The sequence below is a fragment of the Rhipicephalus microplus genome, chromosome 1 (genome assembly GCF_043290135.1).
Source record: "Rhipicephalus microplus isolate Deutch F79 chromosome 1, USDA_Rmic, whole genome shotgun sequence".
NCBI lineage: Eukaryota > Metazoa > Arthropoda > Arachnida > Ixodida > Ixodidae > Rhipicephalus > Rhipicephalus microplus.
The window spans coordinates 65,677,741-65,692,672 of record NC_134700.1 but is presented as its reverse complement, the minus strand read 5'-3'; the positions used below and the strand labels follow the sequence as shown (position 1 = coordinate 65,692,672).

The window sequence follows — 14,932 nt, the reverse complement described above, 5'->3', positions numbered from 1 at the left end:
CGAATCCTCCTGTCTTTCATTTACCATTGGCAGCCATTGGCATGTGCATTGAGCTCTATCTGACAGGAAAAGGTTGCTACGTTATACTCGCTGGGTGTAACCTCCTTAGTTTAAGAAAGGTTTAGCGAGCGTTGAGCCGCAGTACCATGAATACAATGAACTAGTATATACCATGAACTAGAGGTGGTTAAAGGTGGGAAGTAGACCCGAAGCGCAATCCGTAAGAGAGTGTGCGTGTGCCACCTCTCGTTTAGTCCTTGAAATGTCCGCTGGATGGCAGTGCTTCTCTACGGGGAATATATGATGAAGAGATGCGAGATGGTGGTACTAGGAGTGTTGAATAGACGGACGAACGGACACACAGACAGATGCATGGATGGACGCATGAACAAACGTAGGAGCGGATGCATGGACGAATGCAGGGACGGACGCACGAACAGACGCATGCACGGATGGGCGGATGGACGCATGGACGGTCACACAGATGGACGCATGGAAGCAAGAACGAATGGACGGACGAATGCTTCGCCCCACTCTCCATCATTCACTCCGTGGATATGCTGCCAATTTTTTCTTATGAAATATTGCTTAGGAAATATTTCGTCCATGGTTTTTTGATAGAAATGAAAGAATAAAAATTTATTACAAAGTGCTCAACAAAAGTATTGTTTACGAAACATTTTGTCCGTGGTTTTTAATAGAAATGAGACAATAAAACTTTTATTGCAATGTGATCAACAACAATGTTGTTTACGAAAATTTCGTCCATGGTTTTTTATATAAATGAGACAATAAAACTTTTATTGCAAAGTGCTCAAGAGAGATAAATTGTTCACAAAATGCTTCCTCAATGGTATTTCAATAAAAATGAGTCAATGACATTGACAATGGAATGAGTCAATCACAAGTATTGAAGCAAAGTCAATGAGTATTGCGGAACCATTAATGATCAATAGAGTCAATCATTCGATCACAGTCCAACATAGGAAAATAACAGTGATCTTCATAAGGGCATTGCTGCCGACCACATAAGCGCGTAGTGGCGCTCGCCAGACCTGTTGCGGGCAGAAATGAAGGCGGATGGCAGCAAGCGTACGATTGTATAGAGGTAACGTTAGAAGATATCGTGGCGTCTCATCAGAACAGACAGAACTAATATGTGTCATTTCAGGGGCAAAGCTCCTTAAAGCGGCACCCGTTCGTTCCTCGTCATTGTACGTAACATGTCTTACGCTTAGACCTGCTAGGTGGTGCTGGTGGGAGATTTCTCCCATGCGTAGCTGAACAATAAAAAATTCGCAGCGTGCCCATTAACTAAAAGCTGAATTCTCCTGTCTCTCATTCCCCTTTAGCAGCCATTGACATGTACATTGAGCACTATCTGACAAGAAAAGGTTGCTACGTTATACTCACTGGGCGTAACCTCCTTGGTTTTGAAAGGTTTAGCGAGTGTTGGGTTGCAGTGCCACGAATAATGAGCTAGTACATACCATGAACTCGAGGTGGTTAAAGGTGAGAAGTAGACACGAAGCGCAAGCCGTAAGAAAGTTTGCGTGTGCCACCTCTCGTTTCGTCTTTGGAATGTCCGCTGCTTGGCGGTGGTTCTGTATGCGGAATATATGATGAAAAGATGCAAGATGGCGGTACTTGGAGGGTTGACTACATGAACAAACGGACAAAGAGACAGATGCATAGACGGACGCACGGATGGCTGCACGGACGGATGGATGCATGAATGAACGCAGGGGGGGATTCGTGGAAGAACGCAGGGACGGACGCATGGATGGCCATGCGGACGCACGAATAGACGCACGCAAAGACGGGCGGTTGGACGCATGAACGGTCACACAGACGGACGCATGGATGGACGGAAGCAAAAACGAATGGACGGACGGATGCTTCGCCCCACTCTTCACCATTCACCCCGTGGATGTGCTGCCATTTTTTTCTTTTCCATGAGTTTCCATTGAACCCCAAACAGACGCGGCCACAACAACAAAAAAATTACAGCATATCCACGTAGTGAATGCTGATAAGTCGAGTGAAGCGTCCGTCCGTCCGTACGTCCGTCCGTCCGTCCGTCCGTCTGTCTGTCTGTCTGTCTGTCTGTCTGTCTGTCTGTCTGTCTGTCTGTCTGTCTGTCTGTCTGGTTAACTTCCACTTTAATCATCAACTATAGGGATACCCCACCGCCATCTTGTGATCTTATATATAAATTTATTTATGGAGACACAACGCAGTCTAGAGAGCAATTTATAATCCACGACTGTCCACATACTGTGTATGAAGGAGAGAACGACGCGCTTTTAAAGGAGCTTCGTCCCATAAAGATCACTACGGCTACGAAGCACGATAAAGACGCTGGCTGCCATATCGCTTCTGCATTTTTGGCTTGCGTGGGTCGAATGTATATACTAAAGGCCTCTCTCTTCCCTCTTCTTGCGTCTGTGCTTTTGCGAGCCGCCTCTTTCAGCAGGTGTGGAAGGCTCTTAAATTTGTTGTTGAATGAGTGCAATGCACGCCTGTGGTTCGTCGGGAGTTTCCTTGAACAACTCGCGAATGTTTAACAGTATTTCACCACAACCCGGCAGGTCATTCCATAAATTGTTTTCCAGCATGCGATCATCAGGGGATGACATGGAATGTCCCTTCCTTCTCGAAGGAAAATACTACCTGACTTCGAAACAGTAGCACCCGCTTACGTTTTGACAAGTCATGAGTCAGGCACCGTGCTGGTGCCCCACTGCTGCGGTCTATAGTGGCTAAGGTACTTGCTAAGGCTTCTGACGCACAGGTTGCGGGATCTACTCACGGTTCCAGCGGCTTTATTTTCAATGGTGGCGAAAATGCTGTAGGAAAGTGCGTTCACATTTGAATGCACGTTAACGAACTCCAGCTGGTCAAAATTGCCGGATTCCTCGACCACGGTGTCTCTCAAAATAATATGATGGTTTTGAGTCCTTAAACCCCACATATCAATCATCAATCAGGCAACATGCTGGTTTTTGTGACGAGGTCTACAAAACGCGGGAAAAGACAAGCAACAATTATGGGCGTGCTTCCCCTACGTGGAGCTTCCAGCTAATTTCATGGGGCGGGAGCCATCTGACTTCCCAGGAGCAGTTCCTGCGAGTGAAATGTGGCCTGGTGACCCTGCGAATATCATGTATTGATTAAATAATCAACGTGGGGCCGAAATAACCACTGCACACAGAAAGAAACAAATATAAACACCACGGGCGCTCACTTACAACTGCTCATTCCTTGAGGAAACAGGCTAATATAAACCCTCTCGTCGTCGACACATGTACAACATGATCAACCCTTTTCTTACCAATTCACGCTATCGGACACAGGCTTTCAAGATAACGTGTTTCTGACTCATACAGGTTTAGTGACGTTTCGCTAAAAGACTTAATACCCCGTTTATTTATGTGATATGCCTCCAAAATTTCTCGTGCTAACTTGTTCGTACTTCTTCCCAGGATGCTAAACTGCGTTAAGTCTGGTGTGCATCTACAAGCCTTAACATGATCGCTGAGATGTGCACCGTCCTTATTCCTTACCGTAAGAGCACGTTATCACGCTCGATCATTGACGCAGCGCCCCGTGTGGCCAACATAGCTATTCCCGTCCGACAGGGGAATTTCATGAACCACTTCAGTGGCGAACTTCGTGAACGGCCACGCATGCTTCTTTTTGCAGCCTTTCGGCTGTTGAGCATGACTTTCAATAATGCGAGAGCACAACTTCGCCAGCTTGTTTGGGGCGGTGAACACCAGCGGTACACCATGCCGACTCACCGTTTTTTTTAGGTTGCGTGCAACCTTATAAATAGAAGGTACCACCTCCGGCTGTTCTTTATTTTTTTTTGCATTTCCGATGGAGGCGGAAATGTTGTAGGCCCGTGTACTCAGATTTGGGTGCACGTTGAAGAACCCCAGGTGGTCGAAATTTCCTGAGCCCTCCACTACGGCGTCTCTCATAATCAAATGGTGGTTTTGGGACGTTAAACCCCACAAATCAATCAATCAATCAGCTGTTCTTTATTTTTTCCTGCTTTAGCTGGGCCTTCGATTACCTTCTGCAGAAGGCATTCACCAACCGCATAGAAAATCGAGCGAGGTAACGCAGCGACCTTCACACGGCCTAATTGTGCAATAAAACTAGACCTCATAAGATGCGGACATGATTTCAGAAGTACGGACCCCAGGGAATGCGTTGCAATGCCCCTCTTCACAGTTTTCGACTGGGCCGAACCAAAGGTTAAAAGTTCCTTCTTCGCACGGGGGGAAAACACGAGCAAACAAAGTTTTTACAAAGGGTCAATTTTAAATCTATAAACTGCAGGATTCCATGGTCAGGCAGCCCATGCGTATAGGACAGGCCTTGACTGCTCTGTCAAAAAGTCTTTTTTCATCATTACTTCGTTCGTCAAATCATCCCGTTTTTTTTAGTAAAATTGGAAAATCGTCTACAATCTAAAAACTTTAAACACCATGTCATTGCTGAAAACCTGCTTCAGTGTTTTGTCAACCTGCGAAAGAGAAATATTGCTCAAGAAAGAAACAACCAAAAAATTCCGCCATATCCACGAAATGAATGATGATGAGTGGGCGAAGCTCCGGAGGTAAACATGGTAAACCATAAATTCTCTGTACATTTTGCCCACTCGATTTTATTACATCGCTCTCCCTAGCGTACGTCCACGCACTAAATCGAACGATTGCCTTCAACCAATGACACGCGCCATATGTGACATCATTCCTATTTTATAAGATCCCGCGTCTTTCATCAACTACAAGTACCGCTTTCTAGTTTATAACATCTTGCATCTTTTCATCATCAGCTACAAGTACCACCATCTAGTAAACACTACAAGAACTAAACGAGAGGTGGCTACATACAGGAGACGGTACCGCCATCTAGTGAACACTGCAAGAACTAAACTACAGGTGGCTACATGGATGGATGGATGGATATGGCTGTACCCTTTAGATCGGGCGGTGGCTAGCGCCACCAAGCCGTAATACCTAAAGAACCAAAATATATATTTATTTTTTTTCCTTAAAAAGTGAGTTTGAGGATTCGTACTTTGCAGTGAAGAGTTTAATTTTCACTCGTGTCTTGATTTTAGCCACCAATCAGATAACCTCCTTCTGGTTAAGTCTACCCGCTTAAAGTTTATTTTGCCCTCCCGGTCCCTAAACCCCAGTGCTTTGAAAAACTCTGCGCCATCATCCTGAACTATAGGGTGAAGCCCTTTACAGAACATTATCAAGTGTTCGGCAGTTTCTTCTTCCTCTCCACACGCACTGCATACTGTGTCTACCCCTTCGTATTTGGCCCGATATGTCTTGGTTCGCAGTACTCCCGTCCTGGCCTCAAACAGTAGAGAACTACCCCGAGTATTATCATAGATCCTTTCCTTGGCAATTTCCTGCTTAAAAGTGCGATAGATCTCTAGTGCGGACTTCTTAATCATGCCCATTCTCCACATGTCAGTCTCCGTTTCCTTCACTTTCTTCTTAACCGATAGTTCTTTTTGGTTTGGCCACCTGCTGTTTTCTAAGTATTTACCAGTCAACTTCCTGGTTCGCTTCCTCCATTTTGTATCGACATTCTTCATGTACAAGTAGCTGAAAACCTTCCTAGCCCAGCGCTCTTCCCCCATTTCTCTCAATCGTTTCTCAAATTTTATCTTGCTGCTAGCTTCCCGGCCCTCAAATGATGTCCATCCCATATCACCTTGTACTCCCTGATTTGGTGTATTCCCGTGAGCTCCTAAAGCAAGCCTACCTATTCCACGTTGCTTAATTTCTAATCTTGCTTGAACTTCTGATCTCATGCACAAGACTGCATTGCCGAACGTCAGTCCAGGAACCATGACCCCTTTCCATATTCCTCTCACAACATCATACCTATTGTAATTCCACAGTGCCCTATTTTTCATGACTGCTGCATTCCTGTTACCTTTAGTCGTCACGTATATTACGTGTTCCCTCAGATACTCGGTCCCATTGCTTATCCATACGCCCAGATATTTGTATTTATCTGTTATCTCTAGCGTGACCTCCTGTATTCTAAGCTCACTACCTTCGTTGTCATTGAAAATCATGACTGCTGATTTTTCCTTACTGAATCTAAAATCTAACCTATCTCCCTCATTACCGCAGATGTCCATCAATCTCTGCAAATCTTCCTTGTTGTTGGCCATTAGCACTATATCATCTGCGTACATTAATGCTGGTAGTGCCAGATCAATAAGTTTTCCTTGTTTGACTAAAGAGAGGTTGAATCCCAGTCCACTTCCCTCTAATTTTGCCTCTAATCCTTGTAGGTACATCATGAATAATAAGGGTGACAGGGGGCACCCCTGCCTAAGCCCCCGTTTTAGCTCTGCAGGCTTGGATGCCTGTTTTTCCCACTTTATAACTACCTTGTTACCTTTATAGATACCCTTTAAAAGATTAGTGACTACATGTTCCACGCCTAGTGTGTCCAGTATTCCCCACAATTCCTCTTGAACCACGCTATCGTACGCTCCCTTGATATCCAAAAATGCTAGCCACAGGGGCCTGTGTTCCTTTTCTGCTATTTCGATGCACTGCGTCAGTGAGAACAGATTGTCTTCCAACCTCCTGTGTTTCCGAAACCCATTCTGCAGTTCCCCCAGCACCCCCTCATCCTCTATCCACGCCTGCAGTCTTTCCTTTATAATTTGCATCGCCAGCCTGTAGACCACTGATGTCACTGTTATAGGACGGTAGTTGTTTATGTCAGCTTTGTCCCCCTTTCCTTTATAGATCATGCTCATCCTGCTAAGTTTCCATCCATTGGGAACTTCCCCATCGATTATTATTTTGCTCACTGCCTCTCTCAAAGCCTGCTTAGATTTCGGACCTAATGTCTTTACCAGCCTAATTGGAATGCCATGTGGGCCTGTTGATGTACCACCAGGAACCCTTTTCTCAGCCCTTTCCCACTCTTGTTGTGAAAATGGAGCCATTGCACTACTTGATTCGTCCTTGTCTATTGTGGTGCATAAAGTACCTCTTTGTTGAAATTTTTCTGTCACCCTTGTTCTTATATATTCAATAGCTTCGTCCCCTTCTAGCCTAGCACCTTGGGCTGTAGTTATAAAACTCTGCTCTAGGCTCGTCTCATTTCTTAGGGAGTTTAGATGGTTCCAAAATTTCGCAGCTGCCTTTCTATCTTTTTTATGTACTTCTGCCAGCCACTGAGCTCTCTTCCTTCTAATCTTTTCATTGATCAGAAGGGATGCATCCCTTCTACAGCTTAGAAAGGTTGCCCATTTTCTTTCAACATCATCTGTCGGTTCACCCCGCTGCTTAGCATGTCTGTGTTCCCTAGAGGCTTCCTGACGTTTTGCTATGGCTCTCTTAACTTCCTCGTCCCACCAACTTTTGGGTTTGTGTCTTCTTTTCCGGGGTGATTTGTCACGCGTCTTAGCAAGCTCTAGCTCAAAGAGCCTAATTAGATTCGTGTATGTCCACACTGTCTTATTATCCTCCGTGATTACTTTCTCAATTTGTTTAGTGGCTATTTCAATTTGCCTTTCTGTATAAAAATTTTCCTGTAGTTGCTCATCTTGTCTCCTTCCCACTTTCACTGCTCTTCCAAAACTTAGCTTGATACGTTTGTGATCGCTACCCAGACTTCTGGAGCCACCTTAATCTATGTGCATTCCCCTGAGCTTATCATACATCCTATGTGACATCAGTGCATAATCTATCGTTGACTGAAGCCTTCCTACCTCCCATGTTATTTGCCCTTCACACTTCTCGGTACTGTTGCAAATGATCAAATCAAGCCTTTCACACATATCCATGATCATTTTGCCAGTCGGGTCGGTATACCCATCTATATCTTCTATGTGCGCATTCATGTCTCCTAGTATAATTATCTCGCACTCTCTTCCTAACTCCTGAATGTCCTTTGATATACACTCTACCATTGCCTGGTTTTCCTCTCTGGCCTTTGCTCCCGTCCACAAGTACACGAAACCAAGGAGTGTCATTTGACCTGCCACTTTCCCTTTTAGCCATAAATGTTCCTTGCACTCCTGCTTGACCCTTTGCCAGTCTGTACTTTTATGAATGAATGCCCCAATACCACCCCCCTTTCTGCTGCCTTCTGTTCTATTACAATATTCCCACGCGTAGTCCGGATTGTTCGGAGGTTGTTCCATGTCCCTGAGATGTGTTTCTACAAAACCGTATACCATCGGCCTCTCTTCCCTTAGCTGTTCTTCTATCTCTTCCCACTTCAGCCTGTTCCTACCACCCTGCATGTTAATATACCCTATGTCTGAATTGGCTCGGCGCTCGTGGCTCCGTCTATTTATGCCCCGGACTCTACCTATCTTAGATATTGGTGCCACTTTGGGATCTTATCTGTCCATACCACCTGTCGAAGAGTCTCCCTGGTTGTTTTCCTCGTTACTAGCTATCCTGCACCCCGAAGGGCTCGCTTGCCCCCCAAAAAAGCTACTGCGCGTCCTGCAAGTCGCCAACCCACCTCATGACCTAGCCGCCCATCGAAGTGAATTCTGTCTCGTTGAAAACCCCCCCCACCTATGCACCTCTCTGTTTATTTCCACCACCTCAAAGCCTTTCTCTCGACTCGTCCGCCATATCTCTTGGTTTGCGTTGACCACCGCTCTTTGCAGGTTGCTATCACGCACCGGTACCTCCGGTATCGTGCATATAACTTAGGAGAAGTGGCGCGCATGTCATCGACGCCTTTCGCCAGTGTGGCTGCTAGTCCTTCTGCATCATCATTGAGGACATCGTTTAAACCGCCTGAAATTATCACGAGGTTTCGTCTATCAGCTGTCGTTTTGAGCTTTGCGCTCGCTTGCCTCATGACTGCTTCCAGCTTGCGTCCTGGGAACGCCCCTACCGCAACCCTCTTGTCACCTCTTACCCTCTCTTTGATGGCTTCTGTGCATCGATTTAAATTCGAGTCCCCGGCTATTATCACATGCTGTGACTTTTCAGCTGGAGGGTTCTGCACCTGGGGGCTACTTGCACCTGTGACGCCGGCTGCTTTGTTCCCTCCCTGCCCCACCACTACCTCGCTGAAGCTGGGCCTTGCGACAGCTGAACCGGCTAAACCTGTTTTTTCCAAACTTGCTTGCTTTTCCTTCTCCACCGTTCTGGTTGCCGGTTCCCTACTGTTCTCTCGGTAGGTCGCTTCTTTGTTCAGCTTCGCTAGCGCTTCCTTGGCGGACTTCAGTCTTTCTCCCATTGCCCTCGTTTTCTCTTGCTCTGTCGCCACCGCAGTCTCGAGCTCGGCGATTCTCCTCAGCAGTTCACTCTGGGCAACCATCATTTTCTCCATTTTTTCCTCGACCTCACATTGCCTACACTTCGCGTCAGCCTCTTCTCCATCCGCTTCTACGCTTGGGTCCACTTTCAAACCCACTCCACATCCTGAACACTTTACAGTCTTTTTAACCATACCTTTCTTACACCGATTGTCCCTATACTCAATAATTACTAAACTCGAGCCCTGCACTTCGAAGAAAAAAAAAGGAAAGTCTAAGCTCTACTACAAAAACTTGCGTGTTCAATGTACGCGCACCTCCCCCACGGGGTGGCAAAAAAACAACAAAAAAAACAAAAAAAATTCAAACACACACACCCGCACTAACTAATAAATACCTGGTGTCTGGCCCCCGAAAAAGCCGTACCATAAAATAAGTACTACGAAGATTTCAAGCGCTGCCTTATAATTATAAAGACAAGCTCAAAACATGCAAAAACACTTATCTGCGCAGTCGATCCGGAGCGCTCAAAAAACACGTCCATCCACCTTGACAGCCAGAACTGAACCTACATACAGGGTACGGTACCGCCATCTAGTGAACACTGCAAGAACTAAACTAGAGGTGGCTACATACAGGCTACAGGGGACGCACAGCCTACGCCCTAAGGAGCTTCGCCCCTAAAAAGGCCCGGCTGGAGAACGGAAGAGTAAAGAACGGCCGGAGGTGGTACCTTATATCCATAAGGTTTGACACTACCTAAAAAAAGGTGGCGAGTCGGCATAATGTACCACTGGTGTTCCCCGCCCCAAGCAAGCTGGCGAAGTTGTGCCCTCGTATCAATGGAAGTCGTGCTCAACAATCGAAAGTTTGCAAAAGTGAGCATGCAAGGCCGTTCACGAAGTGCGCCACTGGATTGGTTCATGAAATTCCTCTATCGGACGGGAATCGCTATGTTGGCCACACGGGGCGCTTCGTCAATGATCGAGTGAGGGAAAACGCCCTCACGGTAAAGAATAGGGACGGTGCGCATCTGAGCGTTCATGTTAAGGCTTGTGGATGCATACCCGACTTAATGCAGATTAGGATCCTGGGAAGAAGTACAATTAAGTTAGCATGGAAAATTTTGAAGGCATATCCATAAAGAAAATGGGTATTAAGTGTGTTAGCGAAACTTCACTAAACCTGTATGAGTCAGAAACACGTTATCTAGAGAGCATGTGTCTCACAGCGTGATTAAGTAAAAAAAGGGCTGGTTATGTTGCGCATGCGACGACGAAGAATGGGTTTATATTAGCCTGTTTTTTTTTCAAGGAATACATAGTTGTAAGTGAGCGCCGGTGGTGTCTATATTTGTTCCTTTCTGTGTGTGGTTATTCTTTCGGTGCGACCTTGAATATTTAATTAAGACATTCACCAACTAGCCCAAGAGCGATTTCTACTGCGAATATCAGTTGGAGGGTAGGCACTTTTTCTTGTATATTTTTTATCTTCTCAATCAAACACTGCCAATCTTGCTGCATGAGTCTGTCTGTACTTCACTCTACGCAACGCTCGAGTAAAAGAGGGGTGAAAAGTGTTGAAGGGCCTGTTTAAGGATTGGTTTTATTCGTGAAACCTGCGGTCATTGTCCACTCATGTCATGCTCCCGGCTGCCGGATGATGAGCTTCGTTGTTGGAATATGCTGGAGGCTTATTCTAAAAGGAAGTTTTGAAGCAATTTACGAAAATTAAGTGGTTTCATTCATGCCAGCCAGTGGCTATGGTGAAACGAGGTCCCCGCCTTCTTTTACGTGAATATATGTATTCGTTGCGAAATTAAAGCAAAACAGTCATGTAAAGTGCATGTATACTGAAACAGTGTGTTGAGGAAAGAAACGTTCACATTAACTTAAGTATTCTGTGTCTGTGTTTTGGTTATACCCCGAATCCCGGATCACTTCTCCAGCATCTTCACACTGCCGCATTCTGGAAAACGAAGGTGTTGCTATGGTCTGGTGCCTTACCACTTGTGATTGTAAAATCAACAGTGGTGTTCGTCCTGTCAAAAAGGCAGTCGATCCCACATTTTCTTTTGTTGGACAAGATGACATACGAAAAGAAGTGAGTGTCACCTGTGCTATGAAGCCAATATTATTTTTGTAGTGTAAAAGAAGCTTACGTCATCTTGTGCTTCAACAGAATCGAAAGTTGGGCTAGTCGGATATGCATGGTATAACTATCATTTAAAGCGCACGAAAAAACAGACATAGAGAGAGGACAAGCGCTTTCTCGCAACTAAACTGTTTATTAGAAAGGGCGGAATATATATACAGGCAACTGAAAAACACGACTCATGCCTGTGCAGGCAAAAAAAGTACATCATTGGCACATCAAGAACACATGGTAAAAGAAAACAGATTATCTCGGAACATACTACTAGGTTTCTTTGTTGTTATGGATGAGGGAAACTTTTCAGAGAAGGCCGTGAAAGCACTCGACAAGAACTTTGTGTCTGCCCCGCCGCGGTGGTCTAGTGGCTAAGGTACTCGGCTGCTGACCCGCAGGTCGCGGGATCGAATCCCGGCTGCGACGGCTGCATTTCCGATGGAGGCGGAAATGTTGTAGGCCCGTGTACTCAGATTTGGGTGCACGTTAAAGAACCCCAGGTGGTCGAAATTTCCGGAGCCCTCCACTACGGCGTCTCTCATAATCATATGGTGGTTTTGGGACGTTAAACCACACAAATCTAATCTAACTTTGTGTCTGCAAATTGCAAGAGTTCAAAAGTAAAGAAAAATGCTTGTTCTTTGCTCTCTGACATGAATTTTGAGCGGTTAGCTTCTGAGGTCAAATCTGCAAAGCGATCTGAACTTGATATATTTTTTTCGGTCAAAACACACAAGCCAGAAATGCCTTTTAGAGCGATTGTGTCCGAAAGGGACACGTGGCAAAGTGTTGTTTCTAGATACCTGCAAAGCTGTTTAGAAACTCTTGCTATTCCGGATCCTTATCGTGTCCGTAATTCAGAAGAGGTGGTACAGTTTCTGAGCACCAATAGTTCTAGCAATTGTAGGGCTTTTAGCATAGACATTGAGGACTTGTACTATTCGATACCTCAAGATGAGCTGATGGCAAGTGTTCAAAGCTGCATCGTGCAAGATAATGATGAATTGTCTTTCAGCCTGAAGTGTGGAACTTCTATATCCAGCTTTCTAGAGTTACTTAGCTGCTACCTGAAGTCAACTTTTGTGGCTTGGAGGGGCAATCTTTTTGTCCAGAGATCAGGGATTTGCATAGGCTCTTCAGTAGCTCCGATCTTAAGCGAAATTTTTCTCGGAAAAATTGATGTAGCACTTCAAAATCATTTTTCAGGACTCCCGGTTCGCGTATTCAGATACGTCGACGATTTTCTTGTGTTCACTACGTCCTCAGATTTTATGCGAGATGTTGTGAATATTGTCAAGATTTTTAAGGAAACAGGCAAGAAACTAAACTTTTCTTTTGAATTGCCGCGACTAAATCAACTGCAATTTCTAGATCTCAACTTGATCTTTGAACACCAGCATGTGTGCTGGTTTTATTGTCCCAGATCTGTAAAGCCTATACTTAATTACAGGTCGAGCCACTCTAAGCTGGTGAAGAGAGGTATCGTTACTACGAGTTTGGGTTTTGCTCTAAAAAAGTCCTGTCTACACAGAATGAAAATGAGCTTTCATGGTCAAGTAAAGAAACTAGTAGAATCAGGGTATCCTAATGATGTCATTACGTCAGTTTGTAACAACATGATTAAGAAACTTAAATTTGAAGGGAATCACTCGGAGCGTCGTGAAGAGAGCAGAAAGGATAGGAGGGTATCAGTGATTCCTTACCTTCATAAGACTTCACATGAGCTTAAGCAATTAGCTAATAGATATAAAGTCGATGTGCTTTTCTCAGCCAAAGGCAAACTGCAGTCTATTTGTTCACGCATGCGCAAAGAGTTTCCGCAATGTCACATAAAGCACAGCAAAAAGTTCGTGGAGTGCGCAATGGGCGTTGTTTACATGACTCCTTTTAGCTGTGGTAAAGTATATATCGGTCAGTCGGGAAGATGCGTCAATGTTCGTCTCAGAGAGCACGATTCTTCCTTGAAATCTGTAGGTGCATCGCATCTTGCGGCTCATTGCAGAGAGTGCGGTTGTCACCCTCTTTTTCAGGATACTGAAGTGGTTTTTCGGTCAAATAATAAATTAACTCGCGAGTTGACAGAAGCGTTTCACATAAGAAAAAGAGGGGAACAATGCGTCAGCCAGCCTTCTGTTTTGCTGCACGATAAAGAGTTTGTTTTTCTTGAGTATGTTCCGAGATAATCTGTTTTCTTTTACCATGTGTTCTTGATGTGCCAATGATGTACTTTTTTTGCCTGCACAGGCATGAGTCGTGTTTTTCAGTTGCCTGTATATATATTCCGCCCTTTCTAATAAACAGTTTAGTTGCGAGAAAGCGCTTGTCCTCTCTCTATGTCTGTTTTTTCGTGCGCTTTAAATGATAGTTATTGTGCTTCAAGTTTGTCACTCATCACATGTTACGGGCGCTGTTATTAGGCAGTTGTGCTTCGCACAATAACGGCAAGAAGCATGTTTCTTACTGTGCCTGTTGGCATTTGTTCTTTTCTTTTGAGCCTTCTGTTTGTCAGTGTAAATCACATATTGTGTACGTTTTTCAAACTCCGCACGATTCCGTTATCTTATCTTGATGTCACGTTGTTCTTTTCAGGTTCCGTTTTTCGTGGCTGCTCTCGCTGAACAGTAGCAACAATATAGCAATACCCACAAGTTTGATTTTACCAGCATTCACGACGTTTTTATTTATTCATAATTATGAGCAATAAACGTAGACACGTAGAGTTTATGTTTGCATTTTATTTCGCATGATTTGAACTTGTGCACTTACTGATACAAGTGTGTAAATGAGAATTAGTTCGTCTGCCATATTTGTATTCACAAACCATCTTTTTCTTCTTTTTGTGCTAGAAAAATGTGTTGTTAATAGGGTGTTGTTCAGACTACTTTTATTATAGTAATGCTAAAATGAAAGTAATATTTCGTGTCAGTTGTTGGGGACATTGTGAAGTAATAAATAAAGTTGCTTTTCATGATGACTTGCTTAACATTGCCCGAACTAATCCAAAGAAGTTTTGGAAACTTCTCAACCCTAAAAATAACACGCACAATATATCCTTAACCAACTCCGATGGTTCTCACGTTCCTCTCCCACAGCGGGCGGACGTTATGAATACTTACTTCACTTCAGTCTTCACTTCTGAACCACTTCGCAGTATTCCAGTCATGCCGAGATCTAATTTTTCACAAATGCCGCCCATTGACATTACCTCCGAAGGCATCAGCAATCTGATAAAGAAATTAAAAATATCCAGCTCCCCCGGACCTGACAATATTCCTGCCAAAGTTTTAAAGGCTACTAATAGCATTTCTAGCAAATTTTTGGAGATAATTTTTAAACAGTCCATTTCTGAAGTTTTCATCCAAGATGATTGGAAACTTGGGAAGGTTGTACCAGTTTTCAAGTCTGGCAAGCGATCTGACCCATCTAACTATCGCCCCATTTCACTAACGTGCATCGCTTGCAAACTTATGGAACACATTATATACTCACATG

The 14,932-nt window shown here is 44.5% G+C and overlaps 1 protein-coding gene across 1 annotated transcript in view; it reads left to right on the top strand.

The window, feature by feature from the left end:
- Positions 1 to 14,932, top strand: part of LOC142773495 (putative defense protein) — a 116,969-nt gene that overhangs the window by 66,210 nt on the left and 35,827 nt on the right. The window lies entirely within an intron of this gene.